We start from the raw sequence: 9,397 nt of genomic DNA, 5'->3' as shown, positions 1-9,397 counted from the left end.
CTTTCTTCCCTTCCCTCTCCCTCCCCTTCTCTCTCTGCCTCTTCTGTTTCTCCCTCCTTGTCTCTCCCGCCCCTCATCCCCTCTTTCTGTCCTCCCCCTTCTTTCCCCCCCATCTCATTAATGCAGAGCTTCATTTGCAGATCTTGAATGTCAAAGAGCCCATTTCTCACCCTGAAAAGTGCCCTTTGGTCCCACTCCACCCAGTAACTCCTCTTGATATCATCCTGGCCAGGGTTGGAGCTCCTGATGGGGGCAGAAGCAGCCCCCAAAGTTGCAGGGGCCAGAGGCTGGCCCTGACCACATTTTTAGCACCAGGTGAACTATGGCTGCTTGGGAAGGGCTTGGAGATTCCTGAAGGGAATTCTATGCAGGGGCTGTATTATTTTTCTTGAGCTTGGTCAAACACCACAGTTACTGAGCAGAAATGAAATTGGGTTTATAACTATATGTAAACAGCTAATTACTCCACGCCTGAAACTCTGCAAGAAAAACCAAGTAAAATTTCTCAGACCTGGCCTTGAATGTGCTTTTTATTCAAAGGGAAATTATTTCTACTTTGCTGCTGTCGCTCTTAAGTCAGGGGAGAAGTGGGTTTATTAACTAGGTGCCTCTGGCTGTCCTGGGCTTGGTCTGGTTTGCCAGCCTGCGCCCAGCAGGGCCTGGCCATCCAAAGCTCTCCTTTCCCCTGCCTGATTTGGCCCCTGGCGGCCCCTGTGTGTTAGATGCACACCCTCCTCACCCTTGTCTTGAAGGGGTGCATTTAGGGGGCAGGTGTCTTTCCCTCAAGAAACTACTCAAGAGACTTCGGGTTTATTTACTTGGGCACATACAAGGTTTCCTCATGCTCTGAGGGGGCATGCACCACCTACTTTTTTTCCTTCTGTTTCCAGCACAGTGCCTGCCATATAACCCTCAAATTTTCCAGGAGATTTGTGGTCTCACCAACGCGGGTATAGCCCCTGTTTCCATGTCCTTCCCTGAGTTTGCCTCAAGGGGTCCACTCAGTGTGGATATATTAAGCGCTTAATACCTATCTGCTGAACTAAACTGAACTGCTGAACATGAAACAGTTTGGTAAAGTCAGAGGACCTGGGCTTGAATCTAGCTTGGACACTTACTACCTTGTTCAACTTTGAACAGGTCACTTGGTCTCTCTGGGTCTCAGTTTCCCCAACTGTAAAACAAAGGGGTTGGGCTACCTGGCCCCCGAGATCCCTTCCAGATCTACCTTTCTGTGTGTGAATCACAGACCCCTTGGACAGTGAGGTCTAGCCTGTGGACCTCTTCTCAAAATAATGGTTTTAAACACATATAATAAAATCCATAGGATTACAAAGGAAACCAGAGGGTAATGGAAACAGATGTAATTTTTTTTTTGTCCCATCCAAGTTCTCAGACTTCCTGAAATCTATCCTTGGACCAGGAACAGTTGCTCTCCCTCTATGATTCTGTGATTATTCTCTGCATATCAAAGCAAGCTGGGTCTTCAGGGGGAAACATGTCCTGGTTTTCCATCAGAAACATGCTATAAGTCACGCTCCATTGGCGTCTGCAGGCATCGGTGTGGCTGGAGGCTCCCTCTCCATCTCTGCCTCCCTGGCGTGCTCTCTCCCCTCTCTGGCCGTCCATCGTCTATCCGTCTGTCTGTCTGCCTTCTCTTCCCACTCCCTCAAAGGGCAGCTGCTGTTTTACAGGGTTCACATCTCGCTTAGCCTTCCCCCTCTAAGCATGGAGGGTTCTCCCTACTGTCTCTCTCCAACAGCAAGGAAATACCAGGGACTTCCATACTTAAACTATAGGGTTGTGCTGACTTGCTTTGTTCTTTTTTTTTTTTAAGCAATAGGGGTTAAGTAACTTGCTCAAGGTTACACGGCCAGTTATTTCTGGGTGTGGTGCTAAGTATCTGAGCCCGGGTTTGATCCCCAGGTCATCCCGACACTGGAACCGGTGCTCTTACTCGCTGAGCCACATGGCTGCCCCTTGCTTTGTTCTTAAATGGACTGTTTATAGCAGAGGAAATGTTATTCGCTGATTAGAGAAGCTGATGGAGGAGAAGGAAGAGGAAGAAGAGGAGGAGGAGGAAGAAGGCTCTGTTTTTCATTTCTGGCTCTGCTTGCCCTGGCTTTCATTATACCACCTCAGAAAAGCCCCTTCATCCCACCCAGTCTGCCTGTCCTCATCTGGGGCTCAGGAAAAGGTACAGTCCCCAATTCACGGCTGGTCTGTTCTGAGAAATGACTTTGTTTTTCAGAACAAGGGAGGCTGAAGGATGTTAAGAATGCCTTGGATGGGCTTCTCCCTGCACTCAATAACACCTGGCCTCTCTTACATGCTTCCCATGTTACACATCAATGGAAAGATAATAAATTCTCTGAGACTACTGGGCACAGGCTTATGATTTCACAATCCACAAGCATTTATTTATTTCGTGTTTACCCGGCACTAAGCACTGGGGACACCAAGAAATGCAAAAACCCAGAGGAGGGAACTAAGTTTCCAAAACAGGTCACACAGCTGGCACGTGGAAAGCCTAGAATCTGAGGCCTGGTCTTTGATTCGGATGCATGGCATTTTCCCATCACAACCAGCTCTGCCTTGTTAGGCTTTACACTTTGTATGGAAGATATATGATCACGTTGTCAGAGACTGCTTCATTTCTATCATTCTGTTCATTCCTATCTGTGCCCAATAAATGCTTGTTGTTCAAGGCAGTGGGATGTGTGTGTGTGTGTGTGTGTGTGTGTGTGTGTATGCCACATGTATGTGCAATGCATGGAGCACTGGGGCTGGAGTCAGGAAGACCCAAGTTCAAACCTGGCCTCAGACACACACACAGGCTGTGTGACCCTGGGCAAGTCACCTTACCTTGTTTGTCTCAGTTTCCTTATTTCTGACATCATGATAATGCTAGCATCTATTTCTCAGGGCTGTTATGAAGACTGAGGGAGATAACCTGTGCAAAGTGGAGTGACAGATAAATGCCACCTGTCATTATCATTACTGGGAGACCAAAGCACGCCTGGGTAGAATGGAGCCTTCATGACCAGTGATGCCTGGCTAATACTTAAGAGAGTACACCACAGGACTGCTGTTCCCACCTCAATCTTCCAAAGAGCCCTGATTTCACCCACGGAAGCCTACACTAGATAAATGGAGAGACTGGAACCCTTCTATCAAAAGCCAGAATTCAGGTTGCTGGGAGAAATGCCAACAGTCTCAGATAGGCAGATGATACCACTCTGATGGCAGAAAGTGAAAAGGAATTAAGCTTCCTGACAAGGGTGAGAGAGGAGAGTGTAAAAACTGGCTTGAAGCTTAACATCAAACAAAGTAAGAATCTTGGCAATTGGTCCCATCACTTCCTGACAAATCGAGGGAGAAGAAATGGGAGCAGGGTCAGATTTTACATTCTTGGGCTCGCAGCCATGAAATTAAAAGACATCTGCTCCTTGGAAGGAACCCTGTGGCAAATCCGGACTGCATACTAAAAAGCAGAGACATCACATTGCCAACAAAGGTCTATATAGCCAAAGCCATGGTTTTTCCTGTAGTGATGCATAGCTGTGAGAGTTGGGACTGTGAGGAAAACTGAGTATGAAAAAATCATTTCTTTTGAATCATGGTGCTGGGGAAGACTTTCGAGAGTTCCTTGGACAACAAGGAGATCAACTCAGTCAATATTTAAAGAAATTAATTCAGGATATTCACTAGAAGGTCAAATATGGAAGCTGAAGCTTAAATACTTTAGCCCCATAATGAGAAGATGGGACTCACTTTGGGAAAGACTGAAGGCAAAAGGAGAAGGGAACGAGATGGACAGAGAGTGTCACGGAGACAATGAACATAAGCTTGGACAGACTTTGGGAGATGAGGAAGACAGAGGAGCCTGGTATGTTATGGTTCATAGGGTCATGAAGGGTTGGACAAGATTGAATGAGACTCAACAACCACAACCACAACCACAACCCTTCCATGCCTCAGCTGAAAGTGTTCATGAATTTCTGTAGCCACAATAGGAGCTGGAAGGGATAGACCTCTATGGAAGTCCAGTACAACCCATTCCTGAAAAATTATTCCTCCCACAACAGAGCCAAGCATTTCTTTGAAGACTTCAAGTGAGGAGAAGCCGGCTCCTTCTCAAGAGAAACCAGAAGAAATCTCCACCTTGAGGGGTCTGTGTCAATGACGAGTCCTTCCCAACTTGCCCATCACTTGTCAGGTCTGCCATCTTTCTCACACCCTATCTATCCACTTCCAGTCACTTCCTGCACAGCCCCATCTAGAATAAGACAATAACTCGTGGAAAGAGCACCAGACCTTGAACTAGAGGACCTGAGCTCAAATCATGGCTCTGTCACTTACTACTAGATAACTTTAGACCAGTCATTTGAGTTCCTTGGGCCTCAGTTTCCCCAGATGTAAAAAAAGGGCTTGACCTCTAAAGTCCCAGCTCTCAATCCAGGATCCACTGGGATACAAGATCCTTGAGAGTGGGGATTATTTTATTCATTGTAGTTGTATCTCTAGCACATAGTAGGTATGTTTAATATATATCTGTTGGGTGACTCATGAATCCTTCAGGCCCTCCATACTCTACATTTTAGCCAAACTGTTCCTTGAACTTGACACTGCAAGTTTGTTTATTTGACTTGAATTGATTAAGGCAGGTGTGGGTTAATAGACACATGGTTGGTTCTTAGGCTTGATGGGAGCTGACTTTGCCATCCCTCCTCCAACACAGTCTTTGAGTCAGGATGCTTCAATGAGGCAATGAAAGCTTTCAGAAGAGGCACTTATTACCAATGGAAGCAGAGGTAAGTTCACCCCACCCCAAAAAAACCCCATTCATTTTTTTTGTCAACATCACTGAAACTAGAATTAAAGTCTTAACTTATGAAGGAACTCTTTGATGCCCCAGGTAAATCAATCAATTAATCATTCAATCTATAAGCATTCATTAAGTGCTTAATATATAGGCTGGGTACTGGGTTGAGTAAATGTTTTTGAAGTGTCTATTTACATAAACAGACCATCCAATTCTTGGATCCACACACACACACAGAGCAGATCTGCTTGGCTATTACCCCCAATTTTTCCCTTTCCCAAGTGAAAGAGGAATGCAAATTTCAAATCATTTGGCCAATATAGACAGAGTTCTAAATAACTCATTTCTGTCCATGACACCCAGGGGCAAAAGTCACTCTTTGAGGGCCCCTGAGAAGAAACAGAGCAAGCACTCCCTTTGGAGCCATTCATTAGCCAACACCACTTGTAAGGCACCTTCTGACCACCATCGCTGGCAGATGCGAGTGCACAGACAGAAAACAAACAAATAAAAGCAACGCTGGGTCCTGCTAATAAGCTCCAGCACGCAGAGCTCAGTCTCTGCCAAGTAGAACAGGGCTTAGGGAAGACACAAAGGTGTTTTTTCAGCTCTCTCCTTCTGAGGTAGCACACAGGCCAAGATACAGAAATGACCAAAGAGACCAGAGTTTATCTTCATCCAGTATTTCCCAAGTTCACGGTGAGGGGGGTCAAGAAGCAGGTGAGACCCAAGGGGGGAGGTAAGGAAATGTCATTTATAAAAATCATAGTAATGATGAAGCCTCCAGGGAGTCCTTTCCAAGGTCCTCATACTCTGACCATTTACATTTTAAGGACAGGCAACAATAATGGGAGTTCCCTCTTTTCTATTTTCTTCTATATTTATTGTGCGGGTCTCACAATTAACATTTGCTCAAGATGCTATTTTAAAATTTTCTTGAATGATAATTTGTCGCTTTATTGTCTTATCAATTTAATGTTTTATGTGAGAATAACAATTTCTCCAACTAGACTATAAGTTTTTGAGGGAATTAGCCTTACTTTAAGATTCCCAGAAAGCACCGTACAATGCCTAAGACTGTCTTCCATACATAAATAACTGACTGAAGATTAAGGACCTTTAAAAATATCATATAAAGGGCAGCCAGGTGGCTCAGCGAGTAAGAGCACCGGTTCCAGTGTCGGGATGACCTGGATCAAATCCGGGCTCAGATACTCAGCACCACACCCAGAAACACCTGGCCGTGTAACCTTGAGCAAGTTACTCAACCCTGGTTGCTTAAAAAAAAAATCTCATATAAGATCTACCTAATTTACTTTAAGAATGTCATATTTATTGGTATATTTTGTTCTGATATCCCTTTCATTTTTAATGAAAGGACCCCCCTCCATTTTCCACAGCCTCTTATAATAAGGATTTTGAAAGAAAAGACTAAATAAACTCACACATTAACTGTGCCTGCCAGTGTATTCTTCTCTCCTGATGTTTTTGTTGTATAATCCTTAATGTTAAGATGGGGCACCCATTTAGAATGTATTAGGGCGTGTGGTGTGAGATGTTGGTCTAAGCCTAGTTTCTGCCAGATTGCTTTCCAGTTTCCTCAGCAGTTTTAGGGCATTCTTTCCTAAGTAATTTATGTTTTCTAGTTTACTCAACACTGGGTTACACTGATTTCCATTGTTTCTGCATCTCCTTTTGTCTAGTCTGGTCCATTGATCTACCTCTCAATTTTTCAAAACTAATACCAGATTGTTTTGCTGACTGCTGCTTTATAATAAAGTCTGAAGTCTAGAAGAGCTATTTTTCCTTCACCCTTTCCTCTTTTCATCAATTCTCTTGATCGTTTATTTTTCCAAAAGAATTTTGTTATTATTGTATTCAGTTCTATAAACTAACTTTTAGATAATTTCATTGGTAACAGCACAAAAAGAGGAAATTAACTTTATATATATACACATATATAATATTATTTAACATTATTATTTTGGCATGGCCTAGCCACTGGTACTGAATATTCCTCTGCTATTTAAATTGCTTCTTCCTTTAAAGGCCACTTTGTAGATGAATCTATCCAAGTCTTTCATGGGCTTTGGGAAGTTGATTTCCCTGATACTTCAGGCATTTTGTATCTTTGGTATGAGATTTCCCTTCTTTTATTGCCTCTTGGATTTGTCATTAATATAGAGAAATGCTACTGACTTTTAAGGATTTATTTTGTAGCCTGAAATTTTGCCGAAGTTGTTAATTGCCTCAATTAATATCATTGCTGATTCTCTAGGATTTTCCAAGTAAATGGTTTAAATCATGTCATCAGCAAACAGGGATAATTTTGTCTCCTTTTTACCTCTATGTATACCTTTCATTTTTTTCTTTTGTCTTAGTACTATTGCTAACATTTCTAGAACTTTATCAAATGTTTGTGGGAAGAGTTAGGTAGCCTTGCTTTGCTCTTCTATTTTGTGGGGGAAATTTCTAGTTTATGCATCGAATATGATGCTTGCTTTTAGTTTTAGATAATTAAAAAAAAACAATTGGGGTTAAGTAACTTGCCCAAGGTTACACAGCTAGTTATTTTGTGTGGGTGTTAAGTATCTGAGGCCAGAACTGATCCCAGGTCCTCCCGACTCCAGGGCTGGCGTTCTTACTGTGTCACCTAGCTGCCCCAGTTTTAGATACTTTTTAGAGACATTTAAAAAATTATCTCTCTACGTCTATACTTTGTGGGGGTTTTAGTGTCAATGAATGCTGTACTTTGTTAAAAGCTTTTTTTCCTGCATCCATTGAGATAATTATGCTGTTTTTGATCTTTTTTTTTGTTCTGCTTTTAATAGGATTAATTATGTTGACTGTTTTCCTAATGCTGCACCATCGTTATATCCCTAGTATAAATCAAACTTGGTCAAAATGAATGATTTCTTAGATGAATCGCAGTAATCTAACAGGATTTTATTTAAAATTTTTAAATCCATAATTCATTAATGATATCACTCTATATACCTCTCCTAGGCTTTATCCTTCCCAGGCTTAGGTATTAGGGCTATCTATATGTGTCTTACAAAACGAATCTGATAGAGTGTTTTCTCTCCAATCTTAGAGAATAACTTGTGTAGTATGTGGATAGCATAGGTAAGGAAGGAGAAGAAAATAAATGTTTCTGCGGTGCCTACCAAGCACCGGGAGCTGGGCCAAGCATTTTACAAATATTATCTTATTTGTCCTCACAACAACTTGCAAGGCAGGTACTGGTATGACCCTCATTTGACAGATGAGGAGACTTGCCCAAGGCCACACAGCTAGGAAGTGTTTGCAGCTGGATTATGAAGACAGTCCTTGGCTCTGGGCTGAACCTTCTACCCACTGAACCATCTCTCTGAAAGATCTGATGAAATTCTCCGGTGAATCCATCAAGACCAGAAGCTTTTTCCTTGGGTGGCTCCTTTACAGGTAATCCTAAGTCCTTTTCTGAGATTGTGTCATTTATATAAAGACCTCTATTTGGTCTTCTGTTAGCTGGATGATTTATATTTTTGAAGGTACCATTTTATTTATCTTGTGTTCTTAGTTTTGTTAACATGTAATTACATATAATAGGTTCTGATTATTTTTTTTCTTTCTTTTAGATCTGGCAGGATTTCACCTTGCTCAGTGCTGTTTGGCTGACTTTATTTTTCATGTGGCTCATGGTTTATCAATTTCATTAGTCTTTTCAGAGAACCAGCTTTTAGTTTCATCCTTGGATAATTTTGGTTTTCAGTTCATCTATTTCTTCTCTAATTTTCAGTATCTCCTCTCACATGCTTCTTTTAGATTTAATAATTTGTTGCCTAATTAAAAATGCATATTCAATTTACGAGTCCTCTTGTTTCCCGTTTTGTGTGATGCAGAATATACAGTCTCATGCGTTCAAAGCCCGCTTCTGCAAAGAGAGGAGGGAGCTATGTGTTTTCAGCCCGTCGGGAGGTTATTAATTCCAAGACATGGTTGTTGCCTGCAAAGGGCTCAGGGAATTACCTGGTCTAGGCCTCAACTTCCTCACTGATACAATGAAGCCACTTTCCCAGATGATTTTCAAGCTTCCTTCCAAGTTCTTATATTCATGTTTGTGAGTGTGATTTCACAGAAACAGAGTTGGACCCTCTGCCATATTTTCCTCATATCTACAGCTCTCATGTCTGCTGCAGGGATCCCAAGGAAGACTCATTGGCAGTGCTTGAATCCCAAAGTAATGGGTGCACAGTGAACCACGGGGAAGAGGAAACAGGATTTCTGTTCTACCACAGTCCCCCTAAATGGTGCAGCCCACACAGAATCTATCCAGTCACGTGGGAATGGTGGTAAAATCACGCTTGTGTTGGGGTGGGTGTGCAGTGTTCTCTCTGTTATTATTCTTCCACATCATGAACCAGGAATACTGAAACAATCCAAAGTTCTCTGGAGGCAGAAGCCAAAGGGAAACTGAAGTGAATGCTGTGTGTGTGAGTGTGGTATGTGATGTGTATGTGTGAGTGTGTTTGTGTGGTGTGTGTATATGTGAGTAGTGTGTGTGTATGTGTGGTGTGTGTATATGTGAGT

At 42.5% G+C, this 9,397-nt stretch overlaps 2 protein-coding genes across 2 annotated transcripts in view; one reads left to right on the top strand and one right to left on the bottom strand.

The window, feature by feature from the left end:
* JAZF1 (JAZF zinc finger 1) overlaps positions 1-9,397 on the bottom strand; it is a 117,679-nt gene that overhangs the window by 27,775 nt on the left and 80,507 nt on the right. The window lies entirely within an intron of this gene.
* LOC138161753 (thymosin beta-4-like) overlaps positions 4,204-9,397 on the top strand; it is a 171,790-nt gene continuing 166,596 nt past the window's right edge. Inside the window, exon 1 of the mRNA XM_069088655.1 lies at positions 4,204-4,214. The gene's annotated coding sequence lies outside the window, so the exon portion shown is untranslated. The remainder of the gene's footprint in view (positions 4,215-9,397) is intronic.

Source organism: Petaurus breviceps, unplaced genomic scaffold (assembly GCF_028583685.1).
Source record: "Petaurus breviceps papuanus isolate PSGF00001 unplaced genomic scaffold, PetGlider_PUasm1.0 185, whole genome shotgun sequence".
Taxonomy (NCBI): domain Eukaryota; kingdom Metazoa; phylum Chordata; class Mammalia; order Diprotodontia; family Petauridae; genus Petaurus; species Petaurus breviceps.
This window is presented reverse-complemented; position numbering and strand designations above follow the sequence as displayed.